Below are 17,860 nucleotides of genomic sequence, written 5' to 3'. Positions count from 1 at the left end.
TTTTTCTGTTCACTTAAAAGCACAGATAGATGGACAAATGCTTGGTCTCTCTGGCTCTATCTGAGCATTATTGTCTTTGATCCAAAATAAAAGGCGTCTATGAAGTAAGGTACTGGTCTGTTTGTTGTAAACTGTCCTCTAAGTTCAACACAAGAATTTGTTTCTTTTTTTTTTTTAAGATTTTATTTATTTATTCATGAGAGACACAGAGAGAGGCAGAGACACAGGCAGAGGGAGAAGCAGGCTCCATGCAGGGAGCCCCATGTGGGATTCGATCCCAGGACCCGGGGATCACGCCCTGGGATGAAGGGAGCTGCTCAACCGCTGAGCCCCCCAGGTGTCCCCAGAGAATTCGTTTCTTACGACAGCCCCGACGGGAGCGCAGCGGGACTTCTGTCCTGCAGTTAGAATTCCGTACTGCAGTTAGACGTTGACAACCGAGTGACGGCTTGTTAGCGATGCCTGCGGTGTAGCCGGACCACCTGTGATCATAAACGTGCGACAGATTGGACAGAGAACAACAGAAAACTCACCCCCGGGGTCCGGCATGTGCTACCTCTGCAGGCGATTACAGGAGAAAGTCTGACAGAAAAGGTGGGAGTGTGACAAGATTATTGCTTGAAATATTTAAGATCCGCGGAGTCGTGACCCCCGCGGGCAGCACGGGCCTCAGGTTTGTTGTGAGCCACGTTGAAGGTCATAGAGAAGCGCCCGAGACCCTCCGGATTCTGCAAACAGTTCAGATTAAACGCGAAGCCCCAGAAAATGTGACGTCAGGGCTGCGGCCAGGCCTTTCTTTGCTTAGTTTTCAAAGCGCGGCAATCCCAGGGAAACCGGACCCAAGTGCGGAGTAAGAAAGCTGTAGCGCGGGGTGACTGTCCTAACGATTATCCGAGTGTCACAGGCTTGATTCCCTAAAACAAGACTGTCCATCTGCACTTTTGCCAAAGGAGTCTGAGCCCCGACAGCCGGCTTCCCCTGGCCTTGAAGTGTGGATGTGGCGGGCGGTTCCCTCCATCCCCCACAGTCAGTCTCCTGGATGGGGGGCCGTGTCCTCCATGGTCCATCCCCCAGGAGGGAGGCTGTGTCCCCACAATCCACCCCCAGGCAGGAAGCTGTGTCTCCCACAGTCCGTGCCCTGGGTAGGAAGCTGTATCCCCCATGATCTGTCCCCCAGGCAGGAGGCTCTGTCCCCCATAGTCTGTCCCCTGGCTGGGAGGCCGTGTCCCCCACAGTCTGTCCCCTGGATGGGAGGCCGTGACCCCACGATCCATCCCCTGGGTGGGAGGCCGTGTCCCCACAGTTTGTCCCCCGGGTGGGAGGCCGTGTCCCCCACAGTCTGTCCCCTGGGTGGGAGGCCATGTCCCCCACAGTTCTGTGTCCCCCACAGTCCCCTGGATGGGAGCTCTGCCCTGGCTCAGTGGGATTGCAGGTGAGATGGCGGTGATGCCTTCAGGGCTGTGCCCCGTGCTTCTCTGCACCCCCACCCCGTCCTCTCTTCCCCATGGACCTGGTCATCCCACAGGCCTCCAGCTCACAGCCACCCCCATTACTGGAACTGAGTCCAGATGAAGATCCAGGCGTGAAGGCGTTCCTTTGTCTCCTCTGAGGCGGGGTCGCCGCCCCGCTGTCCCCAGGGCCCAGGGTCGCTGCTGTCCTGCTGTCTTCAGGCCTGGGCAGGAGGTGAGGGACAGCAGGTCTTCCCAAGTAGCCGGCAGTCACTGCAGCCTGGATGCCTGCATCAAGGGTGATGTTCACGACGTTCGGTGCTGGCTTCGTGTGGAGGTGATGTCAGCCAACTGCAGGCTTTCCTGCCACCTGCTCTTGAGCTTTCTGGAGGATGTGTCTGTCAGCGAGCCACCCGCCAGCTCCATCATTGCTCCGCCACCCGCTTCCCTGTATAAGTGTGGCACTCAAATGCATGAAATCAGCACAAGGAAAGTGTGTAAACCAGTAAAGTCTTATTGAACGGAATACTTCTGTTTGGTTTGATTTCGTGGTTGGGCTCTCCGAGGCCTGACTGTGCTGAGGAGCCTCGTCCGGGAAGCGTGTGCATGCTGGGTGTGCCCTGCTGGAATCGTGTGGGGAGATTTCTCCAAGGATGGGATGAACATGCTTTCGAAAGAGGGATGGGACCCCAGGTTCAGGCTGGTTGACACGAGACAACTAGCACAGGACTGGTGTGATGGCTGATTCTTTGTGTCCATTGGCCAGGCCATGGCACCCAGCAGTTTGGTCAAATGCTTGTTGAGATGTCGCTGTGAAGGTACTTTTAGAGGATATTGAACATTTAAAACAGTGGACCTGGAGTGAAGCAGATGACCCCTCATGACGTGGTGGGCCACATCCAAGCAGTTGAAGGCCCGAAGAGAAAATCCTGAGTTCCCCCGAGGAAGAAGGGGCCTCCAGACTGTCCCGTGGACTTCTGTCTGAGTTTCCAGAGCTTGGACCACAGGTCGGCTCTTCCTGGGTGTTCAGCCTGCAGGTGCACCTGGAGATCTTGAATTTGCCAGTTCTCACAATCCTTAAAGTAAATTGTGATCGATGATAGACAGACAGACAGGCCTCCTGTTGGTTTCGTTTCTCTGGGGAGCCCTGACTGTGCACTGGGTTGATGGTGAGCCCTCCGGGAGCGTCAGAGGGGACGGGGAGGGGGGCAGTGGGTTGGTGAGCACGTGGGTGCTGCTCTGTGGGGTCCCAGGACCATCACGTGCCTGGGAGCAGGAGGCCGAGGGCGCTGAGGGCTCCAGGTGAGCCAAGAGGGCAGGGCTGGGGGCGCGTGCCTGTGTAGACTGTAGACGGGGATCTCTGGGAAGACGGTGGAGGGCACGGCTGAGGGGGCGGCAGCGGAGCTGGCCAGCAGCGAGAGAAACCAGGAGGACGGAGCTGCGGTGCTGCCCCTGGGGGAAGGAGGGAGGGCAGGCGTTTTTGATTGAAAGGGAGAATCCTTTGGAAGGGGAGACCAGGGAGAACCGGGGCTTGGGGTTGAGGAGCAGGTGAGCTACCCACAGACAGGGCCCCAGAGGAAGTGTGGCAGGGAGCCATGACCGTGAGCTCGGATCCACGCTCTGGGAGCGGGTATTCCTGGAACAAGACTGGCCGCATGGACAGAATTGTTGAACTAAAGCCAGGCTCCCTGCATGCAGTGAAGAACGAGAAGAAAATTCTAAGAAATGGTGATGTCCAAAAGGCATGATGTCTGCAAGAGATGAAGGCGTCTTGTGATCATGTTTTCTTGGAAGTTTTTAAGATTTTATTTTTGTTTAATTAATTTGTAGTGTATTGTTAGTTTCAGAGGTAGAGGTCAGCGACTTGTCAGTACGATAGAACACCCAGTGCTTATCCCGTCACGTGCCCTCCTTAAAGCCCATCCCCCAGTCACCCCATCTATCCATCCCCCTCCCCTACAGCGACCCTCAGTTCGTTTCCTAGAAGAGTCTCTTATGGTTTGTCTCCCTCTGATTTCATCTTACTTTATTTTTAAATCTTAAAAATCTTACTTATTTTTCCCTCCCCTCCCCCTATTTTGTTTATTAAATTCCACATATGACTGAGATCATATGGCATTTGTCTTTTTTTTTTTTTGTCTTTTTCTGACTGACTTATTTTGCTCAGCATAATACCCTCTGGTTTCATCCATGTCATTGCAAATGACGAGATTTCTTTTTTTGTTTTCTGTTTTTTTTATGTATATTTTTTATGGGAGTTTGATTTGCCGACATACAGCATAACACCCAGTGCTCATCCCGTCAAGTGCCCCCCTCAGTGCCCGTTACCCAGTCACCCCATCCCCCCGCCCGCCTCCCCTTCCACCACCCCTTGTTGGTTTCCCAGAGTTAGGAGTCTTTCATATTATGTCACCTTCTCTGATATTTCCCACTCATTTTCCCTCCTTTCCCCTTTATTCCCTTTCACTATTTCTTATATTCCCCGTATGAGTGAAACCATATAAGAGAGAAACCCTTATCTGACTGACTTACTTCACTCAGCATAATACCCTCCAGTTCCATCCACATTGAGGCAAATGGTGGGTATTTGTCATTTCTAATGGCTGAGGAATATTCCATTGTATACATAGACCACATCTTCTTTATCCATTCATCTTTCGGTGGACACCGAGGCTCCTTCCACAGTTTGGCTATTGTGGCCATTGCTGCTAGAAACATCGGGGTGCAGGTGTCCCGGCGTTTCATTGCATTTGTATCTTTGGAGTAAATCCCCAGCAGTGCAATTGCTGGGTCCTAGGGCAGATCTATTTTTAACTCTTTGAGGAACCTCCACACAGTTTTCCAGAGTGGCTGCACCAGTTCACATTCCCACCAACAGTGTAAGAGGGTTCCCTTTTCTCCACATCCTCTCCAACATTTGTTATTTCCTGCCTCGTTCATTTTCCCCATTCTCACTGGTGTGAGGTGGGATCTCATTGTGGTTTTGATTTGTATTTCCCTGATGGCAAGTGATGTGGAGCAAATGGCAAGACTTCATTCTTTTAGGTGGCTAAGCCATAGTCCATCACACACAGGCGCAGTCTTCTTTATCCATTCATCTGTCCCTGGACATCTCAGCCCCTTCCACAGTCTGGCTATAGTGGACCCCGCAGCTATAAACACTGGGGTGCAGGCACCCCTTCCAATCACTACATTTGTATCCTTTGTATAATTACCTAATGCAACTGCTGGGTCATAGGGTAGTTCATTTTCAACTTCTTGAGGAACCTCCATACTGTTGTCCAGTGGCTGCACCAGCTTGCATTTCCACCCACAGTGCACGAGGGCTCCCCTTTTCCTGCATCCCCACCAGCATTTTAGTCATTCTGACTGGTATGAGGTGGTAACTCATTGTGGTTTTGGTTGTCTTTGTGGTCATTTTTGATGTGATGCAAAATAAATAATCTACGTGGAATTTAAAAAGGTAGAGATTGGGGATCCCTGGGTGGCTCAGCAATTTGGCACCTGCCTTCAGCCCGGGGCAGGGTCCTGGGGACCTGGGATCAAGTGCCACATCGGGCTTCCTGCATGGAGCTTGCTTCTCCCTCTGCCTGTGTCTCTACCTCTTTCGTTCTCTCTCTGTCTCTGTCTCTCATGAATGAATAAATAAAAAAAATCTTCAAAAAAAATAAAAAGGTAGAGATGAATTGATCGTGTATATTGTGAACTCCCAAAAAGATGTTGTGATATCTCCCTGCGATTTCCTTTCCCAAAGCATTTTTCTGATAAATACTATTAGAGAAAAAGGAGAGAAATGAAAACAAGCCATTATTTTAAAGCACATTCATAATTCCCAAAAAGATGGCCCTAGAACACACTAAGGGCTCTTCACACATTTATCTCATTCCTCATGAGCAGAAGGGCCCAGTAGTGGAGACGGCCTGATTCTGATTTAATGAACTGGACGATCCCCTGCTCGATCTGGAATGTGCACTGTGATCAGCGCAGGGGCTTTGTCATGAAATTAACTGTCTGCTCAGATTTTCCTCACCAGAGATCCAGACCATTCCTTTGACAACAAAGCTCCCCGGGAACTTGGAGAGAAAAGGAAAATAAAGTTCAGAGGCACAGTTTGGTATAAATTCTGGAGCTGGGTGATGGCGATGATGCGTCGCCTCTGGAATGTCACAGGCCTCCCTGGTCATGCTCTCTTGGCGGGAGGTGGGGTTGTTTATGCCAGGCGAGAGAAGTCACTTGAACTCGTGTCCTTTGATCAAACATTATTTTATGAGCCCTGCATAAATCACTCCTTTAACGGTGGCATCCCGGGCACGGAGACTGTCTGCCTGTCCAGGGATCTGGCGAGCGTGCAGCGCTGCCTTTTGTAGTGAGGGCTCTGCCTCCAATCCCTTTGGCCCAACCTTCTGAAACGCTTTGCTTTTCAACCTGGTTTGACGGTATCTTTAGATGAACATCCCCCTGTGCTTGGTCAACCGGGAGACTGAGAAGCCAGGGAACCGAGCCTGCCTCCCGAGGCTTCCGTACATCTTCGTCAGGTCACATTTGGCCAGGTTCTTGCAGAAATTCTGTTTGTTCCCTCTTGACCTTCAGGAAGCAAATATGTCTTAGGAGCAGATGAAAAGCACTAACAAATAACAAAGGAGAAACTGGGCTTCCTTGGAATGCAAAGGACAATATCAGCAGGACGTGCTCGTCTGCGTCCACGTGAAGAACCCCGCAGGTGAGTCAGTTAGAAGCGGGGCCTGAGATTTCGGAGGAGACCACAAAGCAGGATGCCAGCGAGCCACTGGGTGGGCGAAGGTGGGTCAAGAGCAGGACTTGCCACCAGGAGGTGAATTATATCATGAGGACAGAGAACTGTGTCCTCACCAGAACCACCTAAGACCAAAGACTTGGAAACACTGCTTTTGGTGATGACGTGGAAACGAGGACCCATGTCCGTCCTGGAGGAAATACCAGGGGGTTCAGTCACTTCAGGGCCATCTTCAGTCATGTTTGTCACCAGACCAAATGGTCCTACTTCTAGGTCTACCTACGAGGAGAGAGTGGACAAGCCCCACATGAGACAGGGACACTTACGAGGAGGGAGTGGACGAACCTGCCAGGAGATGCAGATGAGAGCATGCACGGCCCCTTCATTCATGAGCGACTCAAACAGCTACCAACCTGAATGTCCAGACCCAGGGGACGGACACGTGCACTGTGGCCTCGTCAAGCAGTGGACATGTGTAGCGTGATAACCACTGGAGCCACGGATGCCTACCTGGAGTGGTGAATCCGGCAGGTGTGCATGGTGTGAGAGACCAGGCATGGTGCTCAGGGTGTGTAGGTCTGTTCTGATGAAATCAGAGCCGTGGCGCTTTCTGGAGGGCGTAAAGGCCAGGAAGAGCAAAGGGAATGTGTGTACATGGATGCAGTGTTCAAACTTACACTAGACACAGTGGGCAGCCGGGTGAGTGGTTTCTGGTGTGCATACAATGTGTGTGGTAATGAGATCCTAGGAGGTCCAAGTGGGTCACTTCATGTAATCCAGGCAAAAACCCCTCTGCGCCTCAGTGTCCCCACCTGTTAGGGGTAGTAGCAGTGTGTGCCCGATGTGCTACCACCAGACTGGGCGTTTTCATTTTGTCTCAATATCCTATTTGTGCTTTTTTAAATGTTTGTTTTCTATTTTTCCTCCATTTTTCTGTGGGAAGTTTTTTTTTTTTTCCGTAAGAGCTCTTTACATATGAGGGGTGTTAGTCTGCTGACACGTAGTGCAAGAATTTTTGCTCGTCCTTTCTTTAACGCTTATCCGCATGGATTCTGATTGCCCCCTACTCTGACATCGAGCTGGCAAAGGTCACTGGGGATCTCCTAGGTGCCAAACCCCACGAGTCTTTCTCAGACTTGAATTCGTCCCTGTGCTACTGGGCCTGCTCTGGCCTGTCCATCTCCGGTCCTTTCCTGCCTGGTCTGCAGGATGGCACTGTCTTCCTGCCCAGGTTGTTCCTCACGCTCACCTGGACGCTCCTCCTCCCCGAACCTCATTGGCTGCTTCAAATGAACTATTGTTTCTAAGTCTACAACATTCCCAAGCACAACATCCCATGGCGCAAAGGCTTCGAGGCAGGCATGCACCCGGACGTGGTGGCCCTGTCCTCAGAGCAGCTACGGAGGCGGAAGCCCTGGGTTCCCACAGGCCTGATGTCTTATGAGATCATGAGGGGGTGTCCTCAGGTCACTGCTGGGCCTGTTCTGGTCCTTGGTGGGTCCTCAGCCTGGGGAGGGAGAGCGCTGATGGGTGGGTTGACCCCATCCTCTCCTGGAGGGGTCAGGGGTCTCCCCACACCCGCCCTATCCTGTCCTAGAGGGCACAGGGTCTCATCACCCTGGCCTGCCCCATCTTCTCCTGGAGGGCTAGGAGTCTCCCCCCCTCCCACCCGCACCATCCTGTCCTGGAGGACACAGGGTCTCGGCCCCCCACCCGCCCCATCTTTTCCTGGAGGGGTCAGATGTCTCGCCCTCCTGCTAGTCTCAGCCTCTCCTGGAGGGGTCAGAGGTCTCGCCCCCCCACCGCCCCTGCACATGGGCTTGTGTTCGCAGACCGCAGCCTTGAGCAGCCGAGGACCAGAGAGCGCCCCTGCAGCCCTGCACCTGCTCTCCTGAGATGGGGAGGGAGCAGGGGGCGGGGGATGGGTCCTGGGGGTTCCCACAGGGCCTTCGGGGGCTGCCATCCACACAGCCTGGACCGCAGTCCTCGGCCCCATTAATGTCTGCTTGACATGGGCTGCGAGTAGATGTGCGATCGCCCACTGGACGCTGCGCTCGTCGTCCCGCGGGGGCTTCCTCATCCAGGCTCCTGAGGGGGATCATCTCTCCAGCATCTCGTGCTCCCTGTGCTCTGAGGGTGCAGCCATGCAGACAGAGAGAGAGAGACGGGGACAGCTAGAGAGACAGAGAGAGATAGAGATAGTGATAGATAGAGAGAGAGATAGAGATAGTGAAAGAGACAGAGACAGTGAGAGATAGAGAGACATAGTGAGAGACAGAGATAGTGAGAAATAGAGAGGGAGAGATAGAGACCGTGAGAGAGAGACAGAGGGAGACAGTGAGAGATTGAGACAGAGAGTGAGAGATAGAGAGGCACTGAGAGATGGAGACAGAGACAGAGAGACAAAGACAGGGAGACATATAGACAGAGAGATAGAGAGACAGAGACACAGATACAGAGTCGCAGAGATAGGGAGAGATAGAAAAAGAGACAGAGACAGAGATGGGGGCAGAGCTGTCTTTGCCACTGGACGGGTGACCGGGTTTGCTGAGTGTGGCCCCGGGCCAGCGGCAGCAGTGCTGCTCGTCAGGTGCTGCCTTGTGCGGGGCGGTAGGCACCTGCTGCACGGGAGGTGGGCGTCTGGGATGTTGTGTGCAGAGGGAGCCCCCCGCGGTCTGGGGTGCATGCTGGGGCCTGAGAACCCCCGGGTGAGGAGCTAAGGTCTGAGGCGTGAGGGGCTGATGACATAGCTTGGGGCTCAGAGGAGCCTGTAGGTCTCCTTTCCCCGAGACGTGGCCCGAGGGCAGGCGTTGTCCCCTGGAGGCTCCGGAGGTGACGTCCTGAGCCCACAAAATGGTTCTGGTAGGTCCTGTGAGGCCGCTTTACAGCAGGAAGAGCCATGTGACCTCAAGCGTCATCGTGGCTCTGCGCGTCCTGGCTGTGGGGACCTGGGGGTCCGGCGGGGCCCTCGGTGCTCTGCCAACTCTGCAGCGCCGTGTCGCCCTGGCCTCTGCGTGTGGGTGCGTCCCAGCGGTCCCTGCACACCCGCGCTGCCTTCGCTTCCCTAATCTGTTTCTGAATAACTGAATTTCCTTGATAGTGAGTTTCAAATTTGCCGTGTAGGTATAATAATCAGGGTTTTTCCTTAAGAAAGCTGTAAAGTGGGCGCCTGGGGGGCTCCGTTGGTGAAGCGTCCGCTCAGGTCATGATCTCAGGGTCCTGGGGTCGAGCCCCACGTCCGGCTCCCTGCTCAGCGGGAAGTCTCCTTCTCCTTTTCCCTTTGCCCCTGCTGGTGCTCACTTTCTCTCTCTCAAATAACTATGTAAATAAAATCTTAAAAAAAAAAAAAGAATGCTGAAAAGTAGCTAATTTTTAATAAAAGATGCTAAATGTTTTGTTAGGCTTTGGGGCATTTGCCATCCTGTAGGAGCAGATTAAGGGGATTTTCCATAGACACCATGATTTCTTAAGAGCAAGGGTGGACATTGGGTAGAGTTTGGGAGAACGAGAAACTGGACTGGGTGTCACCGTCACACCCCAGGATTGGTGGTGCGCTCCAGGAGTCACATTCCCACGTCCGTCCTCGTTAAGGACAGGCTGAGAAGAGTCTTTCTGGTGACAACAGAGTTGGGAACATCTGGGGCGCTCCCTCCTGAGAGATCATGAGGTGGCCAAGTGTCCACACAAAGATTTGCTCTGGGCTTGGAGGGCAGCCGAGGGGTGGGGCGTCCCTTCCTGCCAGGGTCCCCCAAGTCCTCCCGTCTGCTTAATGCCAGTCCGTGCTCCCTCTGCTCCCAGCTTCCCCGGCTCACTCTGAGCCCCTCATCATAGCACCCAAGGCTGGGGTCCTCTCCGGTTCCCTGGGGGTGGGGGGTCCCTTGTCTCCCTGGCTACACAGTCAGAACCTCCCGCAGCCCCAGGCCAGAGCTGTCTATGTCGCCTGCATTGCACACCTGGGGAAACTGAGGCTCGTGGAGGCTGAGTGTCTTGTCTTGGCTTCCACACGGGGAAGGACAGAGGGGGGCCTGGGGCTGGGAAGCCATCTGCTCCATTTCCTTGTGTTGTCCCACTGGCTGGTTGGAAGCCAGTGTGACAGGGGCGGGTGTCTGCCGCCATGGTGGGGTGGGGGGCAGTGCAGCACCTGCCACGCAGGGAGTGTGGCTCAGCATCACGGCTATAGCGATGCGAGGAAATTGTGTGATGTTTTCAAACATTTCCCCTGGTGGCACATTTCCTCGAAGCAAACCAGCAGGTGATTTTAGTGAGGAATCTCCAGCTTACTGGCTGCTAACGTTCACTGCAAACAGAACTGGAATAAAGACGGTGGTCGTCCTGCCACGGCCTGCCAGGGCGTGATGTCGCCAGGCCCAGCCCGGCACAGTGAGACACGGCGGGACGGCCTGACACCGGGTGACATAGTGGGACATTGGTAGCACCTGCCAGTTCAAACAGCTGCATTCACCAGAACGTTGGGGTTCCAGAAGCCATTTTTGGGGAGTATACATTGGATTCCCAGTAAGTGTTAGGCGCAGAATTTTTGGCGTCCATACAGAAAAAACATTTGCTCCGTGGAAAATCCACTCCGCCTTTGTTAGCATCTGCCCCCCCAGCCCATTCCTCCTCCTCAACCCTCTTCCTGCTGGTCGTAGGGTTCCTTTCCCAGCAGATAAAAATAGCAAAGTGAACTTAGCACTTTCAAGCCCTGTAAAGAAATCAAACCAGAGGTGAGAGGACAAGACGTCCGGACATAAAGTGGGCGCTTGCATTTCCCTCTTTGTTTGATTCCAGGTCAGAGCTTTGTCCAAGCACCATGGAAAGTTTAATAATTTGGAAAGCACATTTTCCTACAGCAAACGGGTTTTTCTTTTAGAGGGATCCATTTACACTCGAGCTAGGAACTGCAGATTTTAGTCTTGCTCTATCCCTGTGATGTCTTTGGCCGCGCTGGTATTTATTTAAGGCGAGTGGAACGTGCCCACGCTGCTGAACGAGAGAGTCTGTGTGTGATTCTGGGTGCAGACGGGCTTGATTGGTTCCGTTCTTTGTGCTGTCAGATTTCTTATGATCTGCCAATAGCACGTCTCTCTGATGATGCTGAAGGTTGTGAAACACCGAATTGATGGGATGAGCACTGGGTGTTATGCTATATGTTGGCAAATTGAACTCCGATAATATATATATATAATTTTATATATATATATAAAATGTTTCAAAAAAAAAAGAAAGAAAGAAAGAAACACCAAATTGCTTGAGTCTCCCACCGTCAGCCGAGGCCTCTGTTAGTCAATCCTGGAGAAACCGCCTCTGGTTTGTTTCTGTTCCTATCCTGAGCTGCCTTCTTCTTTCCTCCCACTGGGTGCACAGAAATATATATTTGGCCCCAATTTTTATTTTTTTGCAGACTGCAATGACTCGAGAGTTAAACATGCTCACCTGACTGCAGCTACTTTTACTTCTGGTGACAACAGAGATTGTCACTCTTCGGACCCCTCCTCAGAGAGCAGAGTAATCTGGTCTATAGTTTGTTGTTACCTTGCCGGGACCAAGGACACATTCTCTTCTCCATCCGGCGACGTCTGCGAGTCTGACTCCTAGCGGGTGTGCCATCAGCTGAGCTTCTGTTTCCCTACGGCAGTAACGAGAGCAAGAGTGAAGTTATGTTCTTATTACCTTAAAACCGATTTTTGAGGTTCCATTTAGTCTCCTGTGACCCACCGTGGTGAACTTTCCAGGGTCTCTCTGATGAGCAGTCTATTTTTAGGGACTGTCACTTATCACTCGAACGGTTACTCTGAACTTTCTTTTCTTTGTTGGCCTAATTTGGCCTGGTTGTACTTGGTTGAGAATATTATTTGAAATGCAAGTACTTTGCCAAAGAAAGGCCTTCATCCACTCGTTCCCTCTCCTTGTCCCTGTCAAAACCAAACTGTGGGTGGGTAGATGCTATTGTTAAATAACATGAAATAATCTTTCTCAGCTAAACCAGCAGTAACGATTTATTCTTCAGTATTTTCAAAGATGACATTGTTTTTCGAATGACTCACATGAAGTTATACATGCGTTTAATAGAACGTTAGTGTAGACCTCCCCACTCCATCCCCAGGGAACTTCTAGGGAGGAGGTGAATGGAAACAGGTTCTTGTTGGCCAGGTCTCCATGGCTTTCATGTGGTTCAAAGGCTGCACGATTTCCTGTTCCTGTTGTGAGTTAAATATTCCAAACTCTGTGCCTATAATCCAGATACCAAACTCTAACCAACAATATTTACGATAATGAACTTTCTGGTGCCAACACCAATCCCATAATGTTTGAGAGACGTATGGAAGCTGCTGTCAGCTCCAACCACACAGCATCCATGTCCTCAGACCCCCGCCATGTGCCAAGCAACACACCAGTTTCCATCTTTCAAATTTATTTTTAAAAAAGTTTTATTTTACTTTTTAAAAAGATTTTATTTATTTATTCATGAAAGGCAGAGACACAGGCAGAGGGAGAAGCAGGCTCCATACAGGGAGCCCGACATGGGACTCAATCCTGAGGCTCCAGGGTCACGCCCTGGGCTGAAGGTGGCGCTAAACAGCTGAGCCACCCAGGCTGCCCTATTTTACTTTTTTCTTTATTTTTTTTTTTTTTTCCATCATGATGCAGAGACTCTTTCATTCCTATCTCCTGTCTACCCCATTCTCCCACCACCTCTCCTCTGGTGACCAGCAGTGTGTTCTGGTTAGTTAAAAGTCTGATTCTTGGTTTGTCTCTCTCTCTCTCTCCCTTTTTTGCTTTGCTCATTTGTTTTGTTTCTTAAATTCTACATATGAGTGAAATCATATGGTATTTGTCTTTCTCTGACTGACTTATTTCACTCAGCATAATACTCTCTAGGTCTATCCATGTTGTTGAAAATGACAAGATTTCATTCATTTTGATGACTGGGTAATATTCCATTGTATATACACATCACATCTTATTTACCCATTCGTCTGTTGAAGGACACCTGAGCTCTTCCCATAGTTGGGCTCTTGTGGATAATGCTGCTCTAAACACCAGGGTGCATGTCTCCTTTTGAATTAGTGTTTTCATATTTTTTGTGTAAATATCCAGTAGTGTGATTGCTGGGTTGTAGGGTAGCTCTATTTTTTATCTTTTTGAGGACCCTCCATACTGTTCCCCAGAGTGACTGCACCAGCTTGCACTAACAGTGCAGGAGGGTTCCCCTTTCTCCACATCCTCTTCAACATTTGTTGTTCCCTGTCTTGTTAATTTTCCCCATTCTCACTGGTGTGAGGTGGTATCTCATTGTGGTTTTGATTTGTATTTCCCTGATGGCAAGAGACAAGAATCCATCAAAATCCTAGAGGAGAACACAGGAAACACCCTTTTTGAACTTGGCCACAGCAACTTCTTGCAAGATACATCCGTGAAGGCAAAAGAAACAAAAGAAAAAATGAACTATTGGGACTTCATCAAGATAAGAAGCTTCTGCACAGCAAAGGATACAGTCAACAAAACTAAAAGACAACCTACAGAATGGGAGAAGATATTTGCAAATGACCTATCAGATAAAGGGCTAGTTTCCAAGATCTATAAAGAACTTACTAAACTCAACAGCAAAGCAACAAACAATCCAATCATGAAATGGGCAAAAGACATGAACAGAAATTTCATCGAAGAAGACATACACATGGCCAAGAAGCACATGAGAAAATGCTCCTTAATACCCTTTAAATGCCTGGAAAAAATCACAATTAAAAAGAAGACATTGCCATTTAGCATGTTCCCTTCCTCACCATTCTGCGGAAGGAACCCGGCGGGCACTGCTCGGTGCGTCGTGAGGCCACGGGTGGGATGCTGTTCTGTGCTTTACTCAGGGATTACTTCATTGCAAGGAAAAGAAACACATTCTCTAGCTATTTTAAGAAGAGTTAGATTTTGGAAATAAAGAGTCAGATGTATGTTGCAGGCACCCGGAGCAGGGACCTCGCTGCTTGTCGTTGATACGGGAGAGCTGGGTTCTTGTCTTCCGGAGTCGAAGCATGAATCTGGCAGACAAAGGACAGTGAGGAAATCGATGGAAGTGTATTAAGCAGAGATACAGAGAGAGCCCCCAGGAGTGAGAGGGCCCCGACAGGGTTGCCACTGAGGGCTTCTGGGCTGGCCTTTTATGGAGAACCTAGTCAGGGAGCCCACGGCCTTGAGATTCTTGTGCCATCTTGGTGCGAGCAGGGACTATGGGTCACATCTTCAGGACATGTTTCTTTGTAGTCTGGTGAGTTTCTGCGACTACTTAGTTGCCATTAAAGGGAGATGCTCCCTAACATTTTGGGGCTAGGGAGCCAGGCTTATTTTTTCTGTTTTTACTGTCTTATCTCTGTTTTCTTGGGATGGCTAGGAGCCTGACTCTGGGGCCTTTTGGTGCCCTTGGGGTTTATGGGAGCCCACAGACTCCTGGGAGCCTGACTCTGGGCCTTTCCCTTCTCTTTCCCTGCCGAGCCCTGTCTGCCCCTAACTCTTTCCTACATCATCATGAGGCTTAGATCCAGGGACCAAGAAGCTGTGGGACAAGGAGACCCCTCCTCTCGGCCTGCTCCGCTGGTTCTCTCACAGACTCACGTTCTCAGGACTCGGCCCACGCAGGCCTGGCAGACCGTAGCTCTGCCTTTGTCATCTTGTTCCGTCTCCACGACCTGACCTGCTGGGCCTGGGCCAACGGCGAACCCCCAGGGGCTGGTGCTGTGGCCGCCTGAGTGAGAACTGCGGCCGGCCCGTGGGCAGGGCTCTGGGGGGCAGGGTCCAAGTGCACCTGCCACCCTGGGCCTCCCCTCGCTCTGTTCCTCTTTTAGGAGGTGGTATTTATTCACTGACTCTATGTTCTACCAAATAGAAGAAATGACTCAGAGTTCTTGGTGAGATTTATTCACATGCTCATTTAATTTTTCAACAGTATTTACTGAGCACCCGCAGGGTGCTAGGCACTGGGGTATCACCAGTGGGTAGAAAGAGGTGTTTTTTCCCCATTTCATGAGTGTATAATGGGAACAAATGAGGCAGTGGTAACATGGAACTTTAAAATCTCTGAAAACAAACATTTATTAAGCACCCGTGATCTTCTTGGGCATGTTCATACATGTTGGAACAGAAAGTGCTGTTAAAAGAAAAGAGTTGCCTTAGATCTTCACAAACTAAATCATTTCCAGGGACCAGATATGCATTAAAATAAAAACCCGGTGTTTCTGCTGCTGAGAATTCGGTGCTTCTCCTCCACGAACATGACTCAGGTGTGCAGGAGCCTCAGGTTCTGCTGATCCTTCCACCTGCTGCCGGGGGCGGGGGGGGGGCGGGCAGCTCGTCCAGCGAGTATACCTGCCACACCTGCCACGCTTCCTTCCAGAAGGAGAAGGAGAGGTCGGGCAGATCAGAGGGACCAGATGCCGGGAGGCGGCCCCAGCACGGCGCCCTCAGTACCGCGCCCCGCGAGCTGTTGGGTAACGGAGCGCGTTGAGCCACCACAGGAGAAATGGCTGAGGCAGTGTCTCTGCCCCGCCGTCTCCGGCGCTCCTGCATCCGCCCTTACACCCGCGTGGCCGCCGGAGCAGCCTCCACGCGTGTGTCCGTGCTCTGTCTGGAAGGCCCGTTTCTCTCCTTTTCCTGGGGGATCCTGTTTATTCTTTACGTCTCCCTTCAGATGGCGTCCACACCACATCCTGCAGGGAGGCGGTCCTTCTGCTCTGCTGGCACCTGGCACCTGTTCTCCCACCTTCCATCCTCCTGGGGATCCTCTGCCTTCCTCCCCAGCCCTCCCTCCCTCCTTATCCGTCCTCCCCATCCCTCTCTCCACATCACTCCCTCCTCATCCCTCCTCCTCACTCCTCCTCCCCATCCCTCCTCCCCATACCTCTTCCCCACACCTCCTCCCAATCCCTCCCTCCCCACACCTCCTCCCCACACCTCCTCCGCATCCCTCCTCCCCATCCCTCCTCCCCACCCCTCCCTCCCTACACCTCCCTCCCCACACCTCCCTCCCCACACCTCCCCCTTCCTCCTCCTCCCGTCCTCCCCACACCTCCTCTCCACATCTCCTCCCCACACCTCCCTCCTCCTCCTCCTCCTCCCCACACCTCCTCTCCACATCTCCTCACCACACCTCCCCCCTCCTACACCCCCCTCCTCCTCCCCCCTCCTCCTCCCCCCTCCTCCCCACACCTCCTCTCCACATCTCTTCCCCACACCTCCTCCCCACACCTCCTCCCCACACCTCCTCCCCACACCTCCTCCCCACACCTCCTCCCCATCCCCCCTCTCCATCCCCCCTCCCCGTCCCTCCCTTCTGTCTCCATTCCTCTTTCCTTCAACAGAATTGTGCTGGGCTTTTGATCCATGCCTTGGTTACAACGGTGGGTGTGACCGTCCCTCCATCAAGGATGAGAGGATCATCAGGATCCTATGAGGGAGAAAGCAAGTAGGGGGAGGCCTAAGCAGCTGGGTCCACGCTAGCGGCCAGCGCACTGCAGGCAGCCCGGGCACTGGCCCACCTTGGGGGCCGGCGAAACCCTCCTGGAGCCCTGCAGGTGACCGAAGCTCGGGGTCAGGTCACGGCTCCAGAACCATGGAGACCCCAGTGGTGAAACTGAGGTGCTGCTGCCCCAGGGCCTGAGAGATGGAAGAACCAGTTGGTTCTGAGAAGTTCTGTGTTTTGTTTGTCACATCAGAAAGCTGGCCAGTGATTAGAATGAGCAGAAGGTGCATGCGGATGGGGCCCCTGGGGTCAGGTGAGCTCGGAGTGTGCCTGGCCATAGGGACGGGTCAAGGGGCTTGGCGGGAGCACCTGGCGCCCATGCCTGTCACTTGGTACAGTGAGCTGAGGCTCTCGGGTGCAGCCATCTACCTCAGGAACCTTGCTGTTCGTAGGGGATTGAGGGGCACCCGCCCCTCCTCCCCTCGCCCCTGCCTGGCTCCCCCCCCCCCCCCGCCCCCCGCTCCTCCGGGCCATGTGCTGGGACCCTGTTCCTCCCTCCTCCTGCCGCTGTAAGAGGCTGACACCCCGGGGTCTGCAGCAGCTCCTCTGGTCTGCTCTTCCCGTCCAGGCATGCTCGGCCCACACTCCCCGGGAGGATGCATCATAAAGGCAGCAATCATCTGGCAGGAAGTTCATCCTGAAATAATGTGCCATTAAGGACATATTTTAGGCCTGAGCCTTACTCATCCTTCCTGGAGTGGTCCGTCTGCCTCTCAGATGGAGCCCTTATCAGGGAGGTCATTGCTCGCAGAGGCGGTGTGGGTTGACACAAGGAGCTTCAATTACTTTATGTCACATGAAACCTGAGTCAGAACCATGATGTAAAGCACCTCTTACAAATGTAGGAAGAAAGATTTATGGATTGATACATGAAGGTTATTTCCTTTATAAACGTCTACTTTGCTTTAGTAAATGATTTCTGGTGGAATTATTTTAATGAGTAAAATTATTATTTTAATGAGCAAAATGCTAAAAATGCTTTTAAGATACTAAGGAGTACTTTTAGGCCAATGCTGCCTCTTGCTGGTGCTTCCTATATGTCTGCTTCCAAATTCCTGCTAAACATCAGGGAAACAGGAAAGAAAAATGTAAAACAAAAGAGCCATCACAGTCTTCTGCTTCAGGAGCAATTTCCTGTAAAAATGGGGC

The 17,860-nt window shown here is 52.0% G+C and overlaps 1 long non-coding RNA gene across 1 annotated transcript; it reads right to left on the bottom strand.

Moving 5' to 3' along the window:
- Positions 1-234: 234 nt before the first annotated feature.
- LOC119870670 lies at positions 235-14,169 on the bottom strand. Its single transcript, XR_005353108.1, has 3 exons — positions 13,986-14,169; positions 11,734-11,827; positions 235-482 (listed from the first exon to the last, which is right to left on the bottom strand). It is a non-coding gene; the product is annotated as an uncharacterized LOC119870670 (long non-coding RNA).
- Between the last annotated feature and the right edge of the window lie 3,691 nt (positions 14,170-17,860).

This window comes from Canis lupus, chromosome 1 (assembly GCF_011100685.1).
Source record: "Canis lupus familiaris isolate Mischka breed German Shepherd chromosome 1, alternate assembly UU_Cfam_GSD_1.0, whole genome shotgun sequence".
NCBI classification, from domain to species: Eukaryota; Metazoa; Chordata; class Mammalia; order Carnivora; family Canidae; genus Canis; species Canis lupus.
The sequence above is the reverse complement of the archived record's forward strand: the minus strand, read 5'-3'. Positions and strand labels throughout refer to the sequence as shown.